At 38.9% G+C, this 20,619-nt stretch overlaps 1 long non-coding RNA gene across 2 annotated transcripts in view; it reads left to right on the top strand.

The window, feature by feature from the left end:
• Positions 1 to 6,427: 6,427 nt before the first annotated feature.
• The window catches only part of LOC131835664 (uncharacterized), a 40,031-nt gene continuing 25,839 nt past the window's right edge, over positions 6,428 to 20,619 (top strand). Inside the window, exons 1-3 of one of the 2 annotated variants that reach the window (XR_009355309.1) lie at positions 6,428 to 6,566; positions 7,056 to 7,150; positions 16,959 to 17,087. This is a non-coding gene — a long non-coding RNA (uncharacterized LOC131835664). Of the gene's footprint in view, positions 6,567 to 6,741; positions 7,002 to 7,055; positions 7,151 to 16,958; positions 17,088 to 20,619 lie in introns of those variants that run through there. The other variant, XR_009355308.1, reaches the window with a different exon arrangement.

Below are 20,619 nucleotides of genomic sequence, written 5' to 3'. Positions count from 1 at the left end.
AAACCAGAGCTATCCCACGGTGTGCAAGAAAATCATAAAATTGTGGTGGAGACGTGTGCGGTGTTATTGCCCTTATTATATAAATGGACTAAAAGCCTTCCTGTTCATTGGTTTTAAAATTTATTTTTCCAATGAACAGCAGAATATATGGTATTTTGGTTTCAGACTCTGGTTTGCAACTTAAGCCACTCTAAGAAGGACCCATAAGAACAAATGCTGATTTGACCAACAGACACCCCCTACTTTCCACCTCCGAAAATATGCTGGTTTGTATTAATAGGTAAAAACTGTCAGATTTTACAAGGACATTGTAAGTAAGAGGTGACCTTGTTCTTTGCACAGGCCCATGGACACGGCGTGTCTGGCTCACGTAAAAGTTCCGGTCCTTTTGACAGAAAGTCAGAACAGATTTTCCTGAGTTTTTATGTTGTGTCTTCCGAGTTCTGGGCTCTAGTGCTCTCACCTTGAAGAGGCTGTCAAATTCTACATAGCAATCAGAGCTTGCAGGTTGAGACAGTTTTATTTTCTTTTCACACATTTGTTTTAAACGGAAAGATTTATTTAAGCCCAGGTTCCATCCAGAGAATGTGAAAATAGACACAACTAGCAGCCTTTCCTACGTAGGCACCCCACACCCCCCACCCCGACAAAGCTTTCCAGGATGTGGCAGGCACAGTTTGATTCCCCCAAGATGGCCTTGCCTTTGTTAGAATTAATTTTGGAGGTAACTAGAGCAACGTTTGGTGAACGTCCTGTAAAATAGGTCACCTACCACAAGTGAAAGGGGAGAAGTTACTGAAAGGGTAGCCAGAAGCAAGGAAGGGTCACAATTCCGAGAGAATAGGATTTAGTGATTGTTACACAAGGAAACTGTGTCCAAAGACCCTTTCAAAAGGCTGAAGAAAGAAGTCTTTGTTGGCGTGAGTGACTGACTCTGCCTCCATTACCTTCTTTTACACATCACAGTATCCCATGACACACCAGGCACACCGTTTAGGGAGGTGAGCGTCAAACGATATGGCTTAATGAACACAGAGATGTAAGGTTGGTGTTCTGTTCCCAACTCCTGCCCTACTTGCTCTGTCCCATAGTACACACCACAGTGCACCCTTTTCTGGGGTCGGCTACAACCCACGCACAGTCAAATGAGTTAAGGGCAGTAGGTAGACCAGCTGCCAATCGGCTACTGCTGTTTCTGTTACGTCAGTCTCTATGTTACCCCCTCCTTCCCTTCATTACCTGATTTCACTGTTTCCCAAAAGACGGAGGAGCCCTCGAAAATGGATCCTCCCCCAGGTACACTTGTCCTGTGACCCATCTTCTAGTGCAAAGTCGTTTCCAAAACACCCTTCCAACGAGATTGCGTAGCTGTCTACCGACCGAGTTAGAAAAGAGAGGGTAGTTTGCTTTTGGAAACTGACTTAAAAAAGAAGTGCACCTTGGACAAAAGATATTTCTCGAGATGAGTTTTATCTGTTCCGGTGCAAGAGTTTTAAGTTCATTCTCGAAAATGGTTTAGGGCCTGCCTTCACCCTTTCAGAAGAGCGAAAGTACATTATACCAGTGATGCTTAATAGTTCAGAATTGTATCACCTCATATACATGTTGTATTATTATTTTGTGTGATGTTGCTTCTCCCTGCTACTTCACACAGTCAGAACTTTTAACCTATTCTTTGGGTTAAATGATCTGACTTTGTAAGGCAAGCTGGTGGTATCATTGTTTTCTCAGGGAGACAGCAGAGCTAGAGGGCCCTATAACCTGTCCGAAATCTGACAGCAGATCACATTAGAAGTCATAGGGATATGTTTTTAAGGAGCTGACTATGCCCACTAAAACCAAAATGTGTTCTTTTTTTTGTTTGTTTTGTTTTTTAGAGATTTTATTTATTTATTTGACAGAGATCACAAGGAGGCAGAGAGGCAGACAGAGAGAGAGGAGGAAGCAGGCTCCCCGCTGAGCAGAGAGCCTATGTGAGACTCCATCCCTGGGATCATGACCTGAGCCAAAGGCAGAGGCTTTAACCCACTGAGCTACCCAGGTGCACCCAAACATATTCTTTTAAAGATGTATCAGAAACTTAGTCTCAATGATGCTAAACAACAAAATAATTAAAACACAAGAAATTTTATACAATCTTCCACAGAAAGACATTTTGCCACAGAAGGTTTGGAGTTTAGTGTAGCAAAGCAGAAATGCCCTGGTCCTTAGCCCCAGGTGGATTTTTAGCCGCTGGGACATTTGGCAACATCTGCAGATAGTTTCAGTGGTCACAGCTGGGGATGGAGAGGCTGCTCCAGCAGGGGTCCTGGGAGCAGGGGTTAGGGATGCTGGTAAACATCTTACCATGTACAGAACAGACCCCCACAATAAAGAATAGTTATCTGGTCCCAAATACCAACTGTGTCAGGGTTGGCAGACCCTGTGCTGTTATATTTCAGTGGTATTTTTGCATTAAAAAAATAGAAAAACCAAAAAATAAAAAGTAATATCTATCTATCTATCTATCTATCTATCTATCTATCTATAAGGCAACCATTCCTGTGAGATACTTTTACTTATTTAAATTTAAAATATTGTACCTAACTTGTACCCAGGACACCTCATTTTAAGATTATTTTAGAAGCAGTTAATTGTTTATTGTAATTCAGCACGGGACACTTCTTGGATTTATTCCTTGAAGATCTCAGAGTGAAATTGACATGGAAATATGAATCCTGTATCAGAAAATTCTGCTCTGATAATAAACTTCCCTAGAATCCAATTTTATTTCTTCCCAAGGATTCTTCCTTCTTCTAAACTTTCTCTTGCCTTCTTATTGCAGATGTTTTGTAAGTCTGGATGAAATGCACTAGAACCTGAGCCATAGAAAGCCACTTCTTTACTCTGAAATTGATCATGAGAATCGTTGTTTTTTCTTAATTCATCTCTTTCCTTTGCAGACTAGAAGCACTTATAGGGATCAGAGAAGAACTTAGTCCCCCAAACCCTTTTAGTGTTTGGGGGTTTTTTCCAGAAGGCCAAAAAGGACAGCAATTAAGGCCAGTTAAGGGCTATATTCAGACTTTTCATATTTTTACCCCATTCCAGTAAAAGTTACTCTCCAAAGAAATTTGGTCCAGAGACGGAATGAAAGAATGAAAGACATTTTATTTCTCTCCTAGATGTTGGCAGTACTTCACTCCTACATGTCTGAGGTTGTTTTCATCTTGCAGAGTACTTTGATATTTGTGAATGTGGCTACATGGCTTAAAACAAGAGCGGTGATAACTCATACTAATTATTCAGCTTGTATATTAAGGCTTGACAAGAAAGAAAGGAACTTTTTCTTGCTTGATGATGGTTGTAAAAATTAAGAAACCCAGGAGGTACTGAAAGATCTGTGTTCTTGAGAGCAAAAAGCTTCCATGTCACAGAGTTCGTGCATCTAAATCATCACAAGCACCCTGCAACACAAGGGCCTGTCCTTTAGGATTTCCAGCCTGGGAAAGCCAGGTCAGACTAGGAATCTGGTGGACCCCGTTCTCCTACTAGGCCTGGGGTGGGTGTGGGGGTGGTTCCTTTTTGTTGTTGTTGTTGGCCGCGGGGCTAACATTGGATGAGGAATGAGGACACATCTCCCTCTCTCTGCCTATGATCTTCATTCTTGGCCAACATGAAATTCTACTAAATCAGACATTCTTAGGATAATTCGGCATTCCCACTGCTAGCTGTCACAGAAGCTTGCAGTAGAAATTAGAGTGTGTGTGTGGGGGACATCTCATTGACTCTCTTTGAACATGCCATTGGATGTCTTGAAGTTCAAATAGATTAAATGTGATATCCTGGCGTGTAAGTAGAATATTAATGAAATTATGTGGCCTATACAATTAAACAATGAGGTTCCTTTAGGGAAGGGGAGTAAATAACCATGTCATCTATATTTCATTAAATCTATAGATTCCTTTGAAGTGAATCTGGAGTAAGAAGTGTATACTGCTGCTCTTTAATTCATTCTTTGGAATGCAGCTATTTCCTTTGAAGACTGAGCAGGAGATTCTAAAGAAGAAAACAGTTTGAGGAAGTCCATCTGGGAGGGTAGGACAGAACATCTTGGGGGAAGCTGTCAAAAACTCTCTGGAGACGGGTTCCCTTGCTGCAATTCCAACTCTGCCTCCCCCACACCCCACCTCCCAAAGTGTTTATCCGCACATTCCGCAGGGCAGGGGTGTCGCTCCATCCCTCCGTTCTTCCCACCCTTACGAGAGGCCTTCCCAAGGGGCCGTAGGAGCTCTTCCTTGGAGGAAGGATCTGGATATCCTGGTTTGTCAGGCCTGAGCAAAACTGAGACATCGGATTCAGACCACTCCTCCTCTCAGTTGGCGTGTGAAACCTCCACTGTGACAGAAAATAACCCCCCTTATTGCAATTCTCCAATAATTTTTCTTCAGAAGAAATGACCTCCAATTTGGTGACCAAGCAGTTGGTATCCAGGTGGGTTTTACCTTCTAATGAATTTGTGCCAAAATTTGGTATATCACATTACAGAATTTGCCAAGGAATAATATAAAGGACCACAAAGAAAATGAGCGAGGTAGAATACTGCTCCTGAAGCTCTATTTTTCAAAGAAATATAGACAATATCGTAATAGGACAACACAAATACCTGTCACTAAATCCGTCTAGCTGTGACAGTTCTGTGATAGTAAGAACAGACGTGATTGTGCCTTCCTCATGTCTAGGTATTTTTAATGGGAATTTTCTATTCCGTTCTCTAGAATGACTCCCCTCCTTCGATTACCTTTGATATCCTTGATATGACAGTGCTAGGGACAGGTCTCGGGACTTCGCTAAAAAATCCCAAATGATTGTTTTAGTTCTTTGAATTTTCTCCTTCCCCCAGATCATTCAAAAAGCTGAGTAAATACGTAGGTTCACTTGAGATTCACTGTTTTTTTCCCTGGGTATTATTCAGAAGTCATAAATCAAGCATAAAACCAGCAGAAAAGGAAAACAAGAGTAGTAAGAAGGGAAAAACTTAGTAACCAAATCACTGTGTAACATTCATAGATTGGAAACTCAGTTCAGAAGGGAAAGATCTTCCAAGTGTTGGGTGTCTGTTCACCCTTCACGGTGGAGTTACGGTGGAGTTAATACCTCTGAGGTATGATGAGGAAAGTAAGAGCTCTAAGTGCCAGAGCTAAGATTGGAAGCCAAAGGATATTGTTTTGTTGATTTTTACCTTAAACACGGAATTGTCTTTTTTCTTGCCACCTCCAGGGTTGGTGGCTTAGAACAGGGGCAAGTGTAAAAATCTTTACACCAAGGTCTCCTACTTAGAAGGATGCATCTATGAATCTTATTACCATTCTAATAAGAGCAGAGCAATCCAAAGACAGGGGTCTCTGTGAGTAGAGTTTCAACTATCCATGCTCACTCCAAACACCAAGGGGTTTCCTTAAAGGCAGACTCTGACTCAGGGGGTCTGGGATGAGGCTTGGGGTTCTGCGTTTCTAACAAGTTCCCAAGTGATACCAACCCTGTTGACCCAGAGCTTACCTCTTAAGGGGCAGGGGTAGAAACTGAAGTGCCTGGAAGGTTTAGGGTACAGAACCCAAGCAACAGACGCTTAGGAAAAGTAAAACTTGGTTCCCCTGGGGCAACTCCTTCCACGGATTCTGAAGTCATTTGCAAAGCCCATCACCGTCTACTAGAAAGCCCTCCAGGTTGTCTTTTTTTCTCAGCAGGCTCGGGGTTTCCTATCCATACACAGGTCACTAAGTTCCACAGCTGTCTTGTTTGGACAGGCTGGTGGTGAAGCCTGAGCTTGCACACAAAGGGCTTATCATCAACACTGGCCTTTGCTCTGACAGCTGTTTTCCTTCCCAGCCACAGGGCTCCGGCCAAAGGGCTGGCTGAAGAAAGGAGTGGCGGTATCCGCAAACTGTGGTAGATGCCTGGCTTCAAGACCTGTGGGAGTCCGTCTGTCTTCCCCTCTCTTTCTCTCACAAACACACATGCACACACCACCGTTGAAAGATGAGGTTCCTAATTCTATCCTGGAGATAGAATATAGAATAAGTAGCTTGATACATCTATCTGTTTTGGCCACGAAAAAAGAAGAAGAAGAAGAAGAAAGAAGAAAGAAGAAGAAGAAGAAGAAAGAAGAAGAAGAAAGCTAGTGTGGAAGCAGGGACGGAATTATTTCATTTAATTTCATAAATAAAATTAAACCAAAGCATTTCTATAAATCACAAGGAGTAATTTTCAAGTCCCACTGCACAATCTGCCGCACGCACACGCGTCCATGACTGCGCCGCACGGATCCCCCCTCCCACCCCAGCATGAGATTAGGTAATATGAAATCAGGATTAGGTATGTGAGTGCCACATCTAGTAGAACCGATAAAAATCAGGGTCGTTGTCAGCGGTGTAAACGGAGAGGAAGAGGCGCCTTCAGCCGCTTCCTTTGGGGAAGGGCTGTTTTGTGCTGGTGAACTGCGCCCCCTGGTGGGCCCGGCGTTGATCTGTTTGCGATTCCCTCCGGCCGGGGACTGACGTGCTCTGCAGAAAACCAGGCACTTTCAGGTACACAAGAGAGATCCTGCAGGAAGAAAGCTGACTTTTCGAGCCCCCAAACCAAATTGTAGGGTGACCTCCCCCCTCCTCCCCATCCCCCCCGCCATCCTGATCACGGTCCTCCCGCAAGGTGCAAAGGGTCTGTCTTCCCACACTGTTGGCCTTGTCACACGTGTGTGTTTATTACTCCGGTGGTTGTGAAATGGTGACTCTGTCCTGATTTGCCAGATGGGGGAAACTCTCGTGCTCTCTTTTATTGTTCTCTCCTTAAAAAAGCAACTTGCACAGGGAAGATGACCCACAGTCAGGAGAATATTGGGTTCTAAAATCATCTGTTTCCATTCCTTCCTGTGTGTGTTTCCCTCCTGTCTCTGAGGCGGTCCTGTGGATGGTGCTTAATTTATGTCTAGATCTCTGTTCTCCATACCTGCTCTCAAGAGAAAGGTAAGTTTTATGATTTTTCAAGGCTCATCTTTCTACCAATATTATATATTTCAGGGGCAAGATAGAGAGTGGATGTTGTTGTTTTCCTGAAGGAGACTTGCTGTATTCCCTGGCAGGCACGGGCAGGAGATTCTGCAGGTCAGGCAGAGGTGAGAATCTACGGCAACTCCTGCACTCTTTTCGAACATTCTGCAACGAACCACATTGCAGTCTCAGTCCAAACAGTTTATAAGCTAAATAAGGAGGTATTTTAAATATTTATTTAACAAGACATATTTTAAATAACCTACATATGTAAATAGAGCGTTCTTAGCCTGTGCATTATTGCCGGGTCGATTCTCATGTTCTGATATATAATTAATTACCGGTTTATTCCTCTGTAAACCCAAGCAGGGAATAAATCAGCGATGCCAGGTCACTGATGTCAGCAAAAATTGTAATACCCTCTTGTCAGTGGGTCTGTGCAAGGGGAAATGAGACTGTATAAAATCTGGGGCGGTGGTGTGCCACACTGTGTCCAAAGGCAAGTTTTTTTTTCATCCCAATTTAGTTGCTTGATCCTGATGTCTCCACTTTTTCTGTGTGCCACGTAGGTGGGCGTGGGGTGCACATTTTCTAGCTTAAAACAAACTCAGAAAGCATACACAGTGTCATCTATTCATCTTATAGGGTAGGGTCACCTAAAGTAAGTGCATAATGTGAGCATTTCAAGCAGCACCACTATGTTTAGAAGCAAGAACAACACACATATCAATAAATTGGGTAACTTGTCGGTAGTTGACGATTTGAATCTTTTCAATGCCTCGGCAAAGTCTGTGAATCTATTTTTAATTTTTTGAGAAAAAAATATATGTATTATATAGACATACGTATTTTTTCTTCCTCCACTGAAAATAAATGTCTATCTTTTAAACTTTCTCACTGAAAATCTTTAAGGGACAGAAGCGTCAAACCTAAAACTTGTCATGAATATAAAGAGATGTCTCCTGGGAATAAAAATTAAACGAAAACATGACATCTCCTCTTCTTAGATTTACTTTCTGAGGCTGAAAAATGAATAATCATCTCAAGTACCTCAGCAAATTTTTGGTCTGGGTCAGCGATGAGACAATCACGTTACATTTAAACATAATGCACATGGCTTACCAACAACCCAACCCAGAGTTCCGATTTCTAATGCTGTGAATTAGCTTGCCAACTTAATTCCAGCCAGTGGATTAGCAATATTAATTATCTTGGCCCATGGCCAAAACATCTGGAAAATTTAGTGTGAGAATCATTTAAAATAATTCGTTCGTGCCATCGTGACAAACCAACCCATTGGTTAACTGACCTTTTCACCATCATTGCGTTGTCCTGCCACATGTTAAAACATTCTGTATTAAATTTACATTAGATCCTTTTGCCATTTTGCATTGGGAAGAAGCATTACATTAAGTCTGTGAAAAAATAAGTACCAGCAACAACAAAATAGAGTGAATTTTGTGGTTGGGATAATGATCAGATGCGTTCTTAGATCCCTTCACTTATGGTATTATTTTGGTACTTGGAATAAGCTCCCTTTTTGAAGTTCGTAGGTCCAGGAAGATGTAAATTAGTGTTAACAGCTTCTGAACTAAGTGCTGTTATGCAGTTATGTGAAGGGGGAAATTAAAGGTTAAAAATCAAATAAAGGTTAAAAATAAGAAGAAAATAAAAATTGCTGATCCACCATCTTCCAGATTCACTCTATAGCTTCACTAGGTGTCAGGGCAATAATTACCTTAGTGCAAAAACAAGACTCAGAACTACTTCTTTAGGATTTGGTAAATTGTTAGATTTGCCATAACTAATATATTAATTGAAAAAAATGAAAATGCTGATTAAGCTTCTGTGTCAGTATGGAAAAAGAATTTTCTCCTAAGGATAAATGGTAGCAATACAATAATCAGATTGTCTTCTCATTAAATAGTATTATGATTACTACTTCTGTTCTCTTTTACCCTGAGTTCTTTTACAAAATTCCATGAAATGTGGAGTACACCCACTTTTTTTTTTCTTCCTTTTTTTCTTCCTGCTATGTACAGAGAAAACTCTGGAAATTATGTATAAAACAAATATAAGAAGGTGACTAGAGGAAGGCAGACAGCCAGGGATCTCAGGACCCAAGAAATGACACGATGGTTAGTTTTCAGTTTTTGTTTTTCCTCATATATATTAGGCCTGGAGTTAAAAATGCCAACAACTCAAAAATAGTAATAGGCACTGACAAGATGACCCAACAAAAGCCTGTTTTCTCTAGCCAAAGGACCAGGAAAAGGGCAACCTAGCAAGACATAAAACATTTGGATAATAACCACTCTATTAGAGCAAACACCACAAAAAGTAACTGGGTAATGTCAAACAAAGCTAAGTAGGGAGCTAGGATTTTCATCCCTGCCACAGTAAAGAGCCCCCCCCCATCCCGTGGTGCTGGTGGAGTAATAAGGCACTCCTCCCCACCCAGTATAGGGAAATATCATTGGAGGTCTAGTGGGGAGCTGCAACAGCCACCCCCACCCAACAGTAATGAGGAACATTCTCCCTCTCAGATGTCAACAGAAGCCAAATGGGAAAGCTGAATTTCTACCCCCATCTGGCAGTAATGAGGGAGCACATCACCCTTTTTCTACCAGAATGGTGTCAGAGGAAGCCAGTTAAAAGAGAAGGTTTAAATAAGATCCAGAGTCTCATAACATGCTACCCAAATGTTCAGGATTCAATCAAAAATCACTCATCACACCAAGAACAAGGAAGAACCCAAATTGAATGAAGAAAAAAACAATAACTATATGCTAACATCAAAATAACACAGATGTTAGAATTATCTAACAAAGATTTTAAAGTAGCTATTATAAAAATGCTCCAGTGAACAATTACAAACATTCTTGAAACTAATGAAAAATATATTGAGCTTCAACAAAGAAATAGGAAGTCACAGAAGAAATTAAAAGATATAAAAATGAACCGAATGGAAAATTTTCGAGCTGAAAAAAATATACAAAATCAAAATTAAAACAAAAACAAAAACAAAAAACAACCAACTCATGTATGGGCTCAACCACTGAATGGAGCAGACAGTGGGATTGCACTGTGTAAACTGCCTAAAATGAACAGCCAAGAGAACATAGATTAAGAAGAAAAATGAACAGAACCTTAAGGACCGGTGGGACAATTACAAAAGCTCTAATATTTATTTGCCTTACCAGAATCCTGGAAGGAAAGAAGAGGGTAGGCCTAAAAATGTCCTCTAAGAAATAATGGCTGAAAACTCCCTAAAAACATAAACTTACAGATTTAAGAAGCTGAATAAAATCTAAAAAGGATAAACTCAAAGAAAACCTTAACAAGACACAGCATAGTAAAATTTCTGACAACTAAAGACAAAACGAGAGTGAAAACAAATGCAACCTCAAAAGATAGTGGGAAAAAAAACGCTTTATTTATAGGAGCAAAAATAATTCAAATGACTGGATTTCAAATCAGAAATCACAGAGGTCATGAGAAAATGGCACAACATTTTTCAAGGAAAAAACTGTCAACCTCAAGTCCCATATTCAATGAAATATCTCAAGATAGTCTCATTTAAAAGAAAACTAAAAAGATATGTCACCAGTGGATGTACCCTAAAAGAATGGCTGGAAAAATTCTCTAAGCATTGAGGAAATGATAAAAAAAGAAATTTGAGATCATGACAAATGAAGAAAAATACAGTGAGCAAAATATGGATAAATACAATTGGTTTTTCTTCTCCTATTGATTTTTCTAAGTTATGTTTGAGAGTTGAAGCAAAAACTATAACTGTCTTATTTGGTTCTAAATATGTATAGAAGAATTATTCAAGACAACTGTTTTAATAAATGATGACTTAGAGGTCAGTCTTCTGCACTTCACTCACATGGGTAAAAAGACTATAAGGGTAGATTGTGATAAAGTATGTATATAAAATATAATATGTAGGGCAACCACAGAAAAGGTTATTCAAATAGATACACTCAAAAATGCATAATAAATAAAAACATGATTACAAAAATGTCAATAACAGAGGAAAGCAGAATAAATAAAACAAGAGAAAAAAACCCAGAAAGCAAAAAAAAAAATGAATTGATGTCAAACTTTAGCTCTAAAAGGTCTCTGCTTACATTAATGTAAAAAGTCTAAATATACCAATTAAAATCAGAGATTCGTAGGATAGATTAAAAAAACATAATCCAACTATATGCTGTGTACAAGAAACTCCCTTTAAATATAAGGATATAGACACGTTAAAGTAAAAGGGAGAAAAAAGATATATCATATAAACATTAGGCTATGTCGTGGTAAAAGGGTCAGTATATAAGGTAGACTTGGAATCCTAAATTAATATTCACCAAATGACAGAGTTAAAAAATATATATGAAGCATCAACTGATAAAACTTGGAAGATAAATAGGTAAATTCACAATTATAATAGGAGAGTTTCTTCCATTTCTTGATGATTAATAGAATACCTGGGCAAGAAATCACTCAGAGTATAGAAAAATACTATCAACCAAAAGGACCCAATTGACATGTATAGAACCCTTCATGTAACAACAGCATAATGCATGTTCTTTCCAAGTGCTCACAGGGCATGTACTAAGATAGATCATATTCTGGCCATAAAACAAACCTCAACAAATTGTGGGACAGAGTAAAACAGTGATGAGAAAAATAATTGCCAGAAACAACCTATTAAGAGGATTAAAAGAGAAGCTACACACTGGGAAAAAAATTTGCAAAGCGCATATCCAACAAATGATTGGTGTCTAGAATATATAAAGAACCATCAAAACTCAACAGTTAAAACTTAGCCCAAGAAATGATGTTTTCCATCATTAGCCATTAGACAGATATAAATTAAAATCACAGTGAGATATAACCACATTCTGCACTTCTAAATGGCTAAAATGAACAATGGTGAAAATACCAAATCTTGACAAGCATGCAAGGAAACTGGGATGTTCATATAGTGCTTACGGGAAAGTAAAATGGTAAAACAACTCTGGAAAACAGTTTGACATTTTCTTAAAAACATTAATATTCAACTACCTTATGATCTAGCAGTTGTACTCCTGGGCATTTATAGAAGATAAATAAAAATGTATGTTCACACAGAAACTTGCACACGAGTGCTTATAACATCTTTATGTTCCATAACCAGCAACTGGATACAATTCAGCTGTCCTTCAACAGGCAAATGGTTAGAGAGACTATGGTACATGCATAATAATAAATAGGAACCAATTGTTACTACATGTGACAATAGCCTGTATAAATCTCAGAAAGCTACAGTGAGTGGCAAAAGTCAATCTCAAAATGTTACATACTGTTTAATTCTGTTTATAGAACATTACTGAAATGACAAAATTACAGAAATGGAGATCAGAGCAGGTGTTGAGGAGGAAGAAAGGATAGAGGGAAGTAGGTGTGGCTAAAAAAGGGCAAATATAATGATGGTAGAAATGTTCTGTATCTTGACTGTACCAACATCAATATCTTGTTTGTTGGAGCCCCTGGGTGGCTCAGTCAGTTAAGCATCTGACTCGTGATTTCAGGTCTTGAGATAGAGCCCTATGTCAGGCTCTGCACTGGGCGTAGAGCCAGCTTAAGATTTTCTCTCTTCCCCTCCCTCCACCGCTCCCCAAGCCAAAATAAATATAAGTAAATAAATAAATAAAAGCAAGATAAATATCCTGCTTGTTGCATTGTACTATTATTTTGCAAGATACTACCATTGGGGGAAGCTGGGTAAAGTGTCACTGTGTATTATTTCCTATAATTGCATGTAAATACAAGATTATCTTCAAGTAAAAAAATTAATTTAAAAAAGTCCTGCACGACTTATAATCGACAGTTCAATTACTCTGTACTTAGAGTTTAAAACAAAAACAAAAACAAAAACAAAACAAAAAAAACCGACTATGACGCTTGAATCTTCCACAGCCCAGGACAAGCGTGTTCAGTCACTCTGAGCCTACTTCCCTTCAGGTATATAGGAGTGATGATACCTGCCTATTTGTTTCACTAGCTGTAGTCAGGATAAAATGACAACATAATAACAATTTTAAAAGTGTTTCCAACTCTTCAAGTACCACAAGAAAAAGAACTAGCGTTTGTTGGTTTGTTGGACACAAACAGTACACCCTGCTGTGAGCTAAGTTAAATGTGTTCCTTACTTTGTATCTCTATGGTAGCCTCTTATGTGAAACTTTCAAAGCATGGCTACTTTAGCTTTGTGACAGAGTCTGTGACATTTAAAGCAGCACCACTAAGAAGAAATTCCTGATCTTTTGTTATATCTGTCTCAGGCATTCAAGAGTTTCCAAGTCTAGAGTCTGCACTAAGTCTTATCTCTGATTTCTTCAACATGCTGCAACTCCAGGGATTGTCTCCCTCTGCTTTCCTTAAGCACACCAAACCGAAGTTTCCATGTTGCCCCTCGCCCCTTTTCTCTTTCTTGTTGCACCTAGCCAGACAGGATTAGCTACCAACAGCCCATGGCCTCCCTGCTTTGCATTTCTGCCCCTGCATTAGAGAGTTAATCCCAGGGGGTCGGTCCTTTTCCCCTTCCGGAAATCACCCTCTCCCCCATAATACTGTACCTGTAGACTGAAGGAAGACAAAAGAGTTAGTGGGTATCTGGGTGATCCTTTCTACATTTCATTTATGATCACCCTTTTACAGTTGAGAAAACATTAATGATCTACTGAGAACATACAGCAGTGTTAACTTAGGATCCTTCTGGAGTATTTAATTAACAAAGGGATGAATCCTCCACATTGTGCGTAGAGTTTCCTGTTTCTGGGTTTCTGCCCTTAGACTACATTACTAAAATTTTTTTATTTCCTTGTGTGTTCATTCATTAATTCATTTCATCACTCATTCAACAATGACCTAACATCTGCTAATTGTAAGGGCCTGTGATAAACCCTGGGGATAGGAAGATGAGTCAAATGTATTCTGAAGAGCCACACCTGAGAAGGAGAATGGGGAAATGGTATGTGACAAAAGGGGCCTGAAGGGAGCATGGGAACAGAGGAGGAAGCACTTCACATGGAGTCTTCAGGGGACCTAGAGAAAGTGGCATATTCAGATGCCTCAGGGGCCAAACATGTAACCAGCTCCCATGGTGTGGAATGAAGGAATGTTCTGGTCAAATTTGGTGGAACCAATACATTGAAGTGGACCTAGCATTCTGGAAACTAGGAATGTTATTTATAGTGATGGGATATCCTATGGGCTCCATGTACAAGGTAGAGCTCACACTTGACCATATGCCTTATGGACCATATGCCATTTTATTCCTCCTCAGGTCATGTCATTAGCTTTGTGGACAGACCTTCCTTGACACCGGAACTAAGCACCCTCTTCTGCTCTTCAGCATCTTTGGTTTTCTTCCTGGTGTTCTTTGAAACACACATACATACTTACTGGCTCGTGTGCTTATCGTCTGTCTTCCCCTTCTAGAAGATCAGCCTAGGGTGTCAGAGATTTTGCCTCTTTTGTGTATCAGTCTGTTCCCGGTGCCTATACCAGTACCCAGGTACATAGGAGGCATGAAGTCAGTAAGCTTGAATACAGATAGAATGGCAATGGTGAGTTCAAAGGGCATAACACCTTCAAGAAAGTGGATTGAGAGTGGCAACAGGAAACAGGAAATGATCCAGAAAATCAGAGGAGACTTTGTAAAAAGTAAGGAGCTAGTATAGTTTTCCTTAAGAAGATGGGGAACCTTAACCATTATTTTTTTATGATTTTATTTATTTATTTGTCAGAAAGAGAGAGAGAGAGAAAGCACAAGCAGGGGGAGTTGCAGTGGGAGAAGCAGACTCTCCACTGAGCAGGGTGCCTGGTATGAGGCTTGATCTCAGGATCGTGAGATCATGACCTGAGTCGAAGGCCTGAAGGGAGCATGGGAACAGAGGAGGAAGCACTTAACCGACTGAGCCACCCAGGCACCCCAACCTTAATCATTTTATACAAGAGGCTCTCCTCACCTTTAGGGAACTCATTATTACTATATTTGGGGGATGAATTACTCTACAATAGGGCTAAAAGGACTAGAAATAGCTGTTAGGAAACTCTTGTAATCATAATGTGAAAAGTCTGAACAAAGATAGGACACATTTAACACCACACTATGGGAAGAAGTGGAAACTGAACCCCACTTGGGCTTGTTTTGTCTAATGTAGTGACAAACAGAGCTATGAAAGAGTGGTCACATATATATTAGCCCTAATAATTCACTGTGTCTCTTTTGTAAAAACTTAGCTTTGACACCCAGGCTCACTCTCTATTCTGGTTCAATACAAATTAAGACAGATTTAAAAAAATACAAATACATATTGGAAATATAAAAAATACAAAATACAAAATAAAAAAATACAAATCCATAAACCAAGCGGAGGTCACTTAAGCCTTCAGGAGCCCCTTTGGTGCTAGTGTGCTCATTCCTATGTGTGGTGTGAGCGATCCCCCTGTGTCTCTTCTTTCACAACCTTTCCGCACTGACTGTCCCCCACATGTATTACCCTAATGCAGAAAAAAAATGTCACATAACATCTGTGTCTGTTCTAAATCTCTTCCATTTCCCATTTATGCTCCATTGTCCTATAATCTGTTCAAAGCTGAAAATAGAACTAAGGTATGATCTTACCCCAATCTCTAGTGATTAATGTTATTACTATTTTTTTTCCCCAACAGAAGAAGCTCACAATCAATAGGAAAAGGTTTATCTGTGAAATAACTCCCAAAGAGACCTTCGCCTCTTACAGTTCCACCTTCTCTAAACTTGCCCACCAAGTTCATTAGAGTCCTACCCCTCCTCCCCACCATTCTTTCAACCCAATCTTAGTTGGTTAAAGAAGTAAATCTAATTAAAGGAGCCCAGGAAATGGAAGCCGTTTTGAGAGTTAAGGACCCTGGATCTGTGTAACTTTCACCAGCGATTGGGCTTACAAGATGGAAAATTCCTTGGGCCGCTAGGCAAAGCACTCTCAATGTTGTTGAAACATCTGGTTTTCTTTGTGTAAAATCCTTTCCACGAGGTGGGCGAAGGTTTTTATTCTAATTGAATTTGTAGTTAATTCCAGATAAAGATGAGTTGCTTTTTGCTGATGCTGTTCAAATCAGGGGTCCCAGCCTGCCCCCCCCTCCGCGGAGCTCCTTTTTACTCAAAAGTGATCAAAAGAAATGGTGGGTTGTTTGGTTTCAGTGAGTCTTCATTTGTTTATACGTTTAGGGCAGAAGAACAATTTCTGATGCACTCAATTCCTGACCTGGTCTTTTGAGTCCTTCGTGACTGAGGCTGAAGGGCAGATTTCTATGTGTCGGATGCCATGTCTCTAACCAATTAAGCAAGGGCACGGGTGGGCTTTGATTGGAAGATGGCTTACCACTCTCCCTGTCAATGTTTCTCTGGTGCTAGCAATTTGTTTATGCTCCTAAACCATATAAAAGAAACTAAGGAGTCAAGCTGTCTAATATCTGCTGCAATATTTCGTAAACAAATTAATATGTGGATGACCAAAATAAATACAAGGCATACAAGTCTCCCGGGGCCTTTTGCCATGACACCTACTTGACAGCCTTCTGCCTGTAATAGTGGCCTCTGTGAGACAATGTTTTCCTTGAGTTTACATTTTGGATATTATGCAGCAAAGGAAGACTATTAAATTACAATTAGTTTCTTTTCCAACCACCCTTAGTAAGTGAATAAACCTTCCCAGCTCTTCCCTCTCCCTCCTGGAAAGCTTTATTTGGGATTGTAGAATAGAAACTAAAACTGGGACCTAAAATCAGAAGTCAGAATAAGCACCACAAAAAGTAGGCTTTCCATAGCTTATCAGGTAGCCTGAAATCTATCACTGTTCCCTTTTGGATTGCTTATCAAAGCCAGTGTTCCATTTTTTTCTTGAGGTTTTGGACCGAGAAAAAGGCACCACTTCTCTCTGTAGAAGCTGGGTAGAGACATCAATCAAGAGCCATAGACACAAATGCTAAAGTAATTTGAGAATTTTCAGAGGTACTGATACTGATGAACTCCTGGTAAGATTTCTCTTATTTATTATTATTATTATTTTTTTAGATTTTATTTATTTGACAGACAGAGATCACAAGTAGGCAGAGAGGCAGGCAGAGAGGGAGGGGGAAGCAGGCTCCCTGTTGAGCAGAGAGCCCAATGTGGGGCTCGATCCCAGAACCCTGGGATCATGACCTGAGCCAAAGGCAGAGGCTTAACCCACTGAGCCACCTGGGTTTCTCAACGTTTACCATTCTTATCAGACTTAGATCCAAAGCCTAAATTTTTACTTTTCCTCCTTATGGGATCAACACCGATTCTTCCAGTTGAGTTCGTTGTCTTCCATCTGGGTATTTTAAGATGCAGTGTGAACATTTATATATCATTGGGGTTTTTAAAAATCCATTCACATTCTCTCCAAAGCCCTCTGCTGTTTATCTGAGCAACTCATGGGCAGGAGGAATATGACTAACTAATTCCTAAAATTTGGTAGATACTCAATAAGTGATTATTTTAATGAACTCAAATAGTTATAGAAGATTTAATAGGGAAAATGCGTTTCTCTTTCTTTGGCCACTGTTGCAAGCCATTACCTGTAATAATGAGAAATGTTAGCTTTGTCGGTAAAATTAAATATAGGAAGAAAAGAAACAGTTATCTCAAGGTAAGAGTAGCTTGATTTCAAATTTTCTCTAATGTAAATAATACTGTAATGAATACCCATGTAAAATAAATATTTGAGTGCATCTTGGGTTATATCTATAATGTTAATTTCATGGCCAAAGAATATGTGTCTCACTTTTCCATATTCTTATTAATATTGTCGATTGTAATCAAGCATATTGATAATTGATAGATGAATGTGATATCTCCATTTTGTTTTATGTTATATATAAATACATATATTACACATATAAATGTTTTATATTTATATATAAACATAAATATATATATATATATATATATATATACATATATATATATATATAAATACACACACACACACACATACAATTCTGGGGAGGATTATTGTCCTCCATTCTTCAGCCCACCTACACCCCTAGTCTGGTATATGCCTTTGCAATACACTCTCCCAAAGGGTAGACTACACTTCCCTTCCTTTGGCTTTGGACTTCGCAGTGTGACTTCCTTTGGTTAATGTGAGGTTAGAAGATATGAGGCAAGAAAGAATTGAAATGGAATTTGGGGGCTGGTTTTGCTTCCTTTTAATTATACCATCCTCAGAAGAGGCAAATGGGGGCGCCTGGGTGGCTCAGTGGGTTGGGCGCTGCCTTCGGCTCAGGTCATGATCTCAGGTCCTGGGATTGAGCCCCACATTGGGCCCTCTGCTCAGCAGGGAGCCTGCTTCCCTTCCTCTCTCTCTGCCTGCCTCTCTGCCTGCCTCTCTGCCTGCTTGTGATTTCTCTCTGTCAAATAAATAAATAAAATCTTAAAAAAAAAAAAAAAAAAAGAAGAGGCAAATGGCCCACCTGGCCTGTCCCAGGAAAAGGATGGTTCTCAAGTCAGGTAAGGATACCACAGCCAAACCATCCTAGCTGACTCAGAAAGCCATGAACAAAAAATAAATTCTTATTGCTCTGTACCACTGCAAGTTTGAGATAACTGCTACATGGATATAACATGAGCCAGTTACTGGGCATGTATAACCATAACCAAGAACGTAACACAAATGTTCATAATGCATTGGCAGAAAAATATACAATATAAATAATACTATTAATATATATATAATATCAGCTGATTTTTTTTGTTTTAATGAAAAGAAAATCAATAAAGAACAGAAAATGGCATGTGAGAGGTACTTCTTTGATTGCTAACAAAGTTGAATATTTTGTAATTTCCTTCCTCAAATCTGGCTCAATGTGATTTTTGAATTTTTCTTTATTCATCTTTCTCTAATTTATAAGTATTTTTATGTGTCACTTATATTTATGTATTAAATATTTACATGTATTAGCTATTGTAAATGTTGCAAATATTTTTCCTAATTGGATTAAGATTTTATATTTTGTTAAGTAGAAATTCCTTAAGTTGTAACGTAACAGTCTTTTGTTCTGTGCTTTGCTGCATGTTTACAAAATTTGTGCATTTCATTTTTTACCTTTAACCTTAATTGCCAGTGATTTATTTTGGTATATAATGCAAGGGAGATATTGACTCTACCCCCAACCCTGTCAAAAGTTTCCATTAACAATGTTTAGTGAATTCAACATTCCCTAGTGGATGTGAAATGTTGCTACTCTCTATGTAACAGGAATTAGGTGACCTGTATTTTTATTGTTGTATAACATGATATGAAATGATATTGAGAATTATGTATGAAATTACTTTCAGTGAAAAAAGCAGGTAATGTATGTGGCACAATATGTCCCAGTGTCCTATGCCCTTAATTCTATAAAATCAATGCATATCCATAAACACATATAGGAAGATGAAAGAAAAATTCAAAATATTACTGCCATGTAATTGAGTGGAATCAAAGATAATGGATACTTTTTATTTCTTTTTCACTGTTCTCTATGTTTTCCAAATTATCTATAGTAAACATATAATGCTGCTATAATCAGAGAGAAAACTATGTATGAACTTTAAAAAAAATGCTAAAACAAAGCTCCAATACCTTGAAGTTCACATTTATTTGTCTGTGCTATAGAAGAAAGAACAAATCATTTGTTGATTTTTAAAAAAATGACCACAAGAAATTTCATTTAGCTTGCCCTTAGCCCATATATACATTTTAGCCCATATATATATTATATACCTGCATAATATACCTGCATTATATATATTATATACCTGCATTATATGCCTGCATTATATATATACCTGCATATATATTATATATATATTATATACCTGCATTATATATATATTATATACTTGCATTATATATATACCTGCATATATATTATATATGATATATAATACATATATATTTATTTTAAATTTTTTATTATATATATAAATGTTATATTCATATATTATATATAATATATAATATATATAATACATATAAATATACTTATATTAAATTTTCCTTTCCTCTTTCTCTGGAGAGTCATTTCCCAGTTATGTTACTGCCATTCTTAGAAGTGAAGTTGATTTTTTACCTTAAGTTTAGATAATTCCCTAGAGGGAGTTCTACTCCTCGATTAGAGAAATAAATTTATGTTAATATTCTTATTACCTTTTTTTTTTTTTAAGATTTTATTTATTTATTTGACAGAGGGAGATCACAAGTAGGCAGAGAGGCAGGCAGAGAGAGAGAGAGGAGGAAGCAGGCTCCCCGCTGAGCAGAGAGCCCGATGCGGGACTCGATCCCAGGACCCTGAGATCATGACCTGAGCCGAAGGCAGAGGCTTAACCCACTGAGCCACCCAGGCGCCCTCTTATTACCTTTCTAGAGAGGTTTTCTATAGACACACAGAGAGCTTCTATACTTGAAGGAAATGGCTTCTGAGGATCCATTTAGTGCTGAAGTTGGATAATTCTTAAATTATCCAAGAGAAGGTATGAAGTGGCCAACAGCTCAGGGGC

Source organism: Mustela lutreola, chromosome 7, assembly GCF_030435805.1.
Source record: "Mustela lutreola isolate mMusLut2 chromosome 7, mMusLut2.pri, whole genome shotgun sequence".
Classification (NCBI taxonomy): domain Eukaryota; kingdom Metazoa; phylum Chordata; class Mammalia; order Carnivora; family Mustelidae; genus Mustela; species Mustela lutreola.
Note: the sequence above shows the minus strand (reverse complement) of the source record. Positions and strands in the feature narration are given on the sequence as shown.